The sequence below is a fragment of the Etheostoma spectabile genome, chromosome 12 (assembly GCF_008692095.1).
Source record: "Etheostoma spectabile isolate EspeVRDwgs_2016 chromosome 12, UIUC_Espe_1.0, whole genome shotgun sequence".
In the NCBI taxonomy this organism is placed as follows: Eukaryota; Metazoa; Chordata; class Actinopteri; order Perciformes; family Percidae; genus Etheostoma; species Etheostoma spectabile.
In genome coordinates this window covers 188,784-190,125 of record NC_045744.1, presented here as the reverse complement: position 1 = coordinate 190,125, position 1,342 = coordinate 188,784, and the positions used below count along the sequence as shown (strand labels likewise).

Genomic DNA, 1,342 nt, shown 5'->3' with positions numbered 1-1,342 from the left:
CACTGTGAGAGACATAATCTAAAAAATAATCCAGAAATCACAATGTAAGATTTTTTAACTATTTATTTGTATAATACAGCTGCAAATAAGTATTTGTAGCATTTATTATCCTAAATTAGATGCACCTGTTTGAGGTCGTTAGCTGCATGAAGACACCTGTCCACCCCATACAATCAGTAAGAATCCAACTACTAACATGGCCAAGACCAAAGAGCTGTCCAAAACACTAGAGACAAAATTGTCCACCTCCACAAGGCTGGACAGGACTACGGGGACATGTCCAAGCAGCTTGGTGAAGACAGGTCCACTGTTGGAGCAATCATTAGAAAATGGAAGAAGCTAAACATGACTGTCAATCTCCCTCGGACTGGGGCTCCATGCAGGATCTCACCTCGGGGGGTCTCAGTGATCCTAAGAAAGGTGAGAAACCAGCCCAGAACTACACAGGAGGAGCTGGTCCAGGACCTGGAAAGAGCTGGGACCACCGTTTCCAAGGTTATTGTTGGTAATACACTAAGACGTCATGGTTTGAAATCCTGCATGGCCCGGAAGGTTCCCCTGCTTAAACCAGACCATGTCCAGGCCCGTCTTAAGTCTGCCAACGACCATCTGGAGGATCCAGAGGAGTCATGGGAGGAAGTCATGTGGTCAGATGACACCAAAATAGAACTTTTTGGTCATAATTCCACTAACCGTGTTTGGAGGAAGAAGAATGATGAGGATCATCCCAAGAACACCATCCCTACTGTGAAGCATGGGGGGGTAGCATCATGCGTTGGGGTGGGGGGGGTTTCTGCACATGGGACAGGGGGACTGCACTGTATTAAGGAGAGGAGGACCGGGGCCATGTATTGGGAGATTTTGGGGACCAACCTCCTTCCCTCAGGTAGAGCATTGAAGATGGGTCGAGGCTGGGTCTTCCAACATGACAATGACCCAAAGCACACAGCCAGGAGAACCGAGGGGGGGCTCTGGAAGAAGCAGATCAAGGTTCTGGCGTGGCCTAGCCAGTCTCCAGACCTAAACCCAATAGAGAATCTTTGGAGGGAGCTCAAACTCTATGTTTCTCAGCGACAGCCCAGAAACCTGACTGATCTAGAGAAGATCTGTGTGGAGGGGGGGCCAATATCCCTTCTGCAGGGTGTCAGACCTGGTGAAGAACTACAGGAAACATTGGAAACAAAGGCTACTGGACCAAATATTAACATTGATTTTCTCAGGTGTTCAAATACTTATTTGCAGCTGTATCATACAAAGAAATAGTTAAATAATCATACATTTTGTGATTTCTGGATTTGTTTTTGTTTTTAGATTATGTCTCTCACAGTGGACATGCACCTAC

General features: G+C 46.5%; 1 protein-coding gene across 5 annotated transcripts in view; it reads right to left on the bottom strand.

Moving 5' to 3' along the window:
* Positions 1 to 1,342, bottom strand: part of esyt2a (extended synaptotagmin-like protein 2a) — an 80,581-nt gene that overhangs the window by 18,254 nt on the left and 60,985 nt on the right. The gene's annotated exons all lie outside the window — the stretch shown is intronic.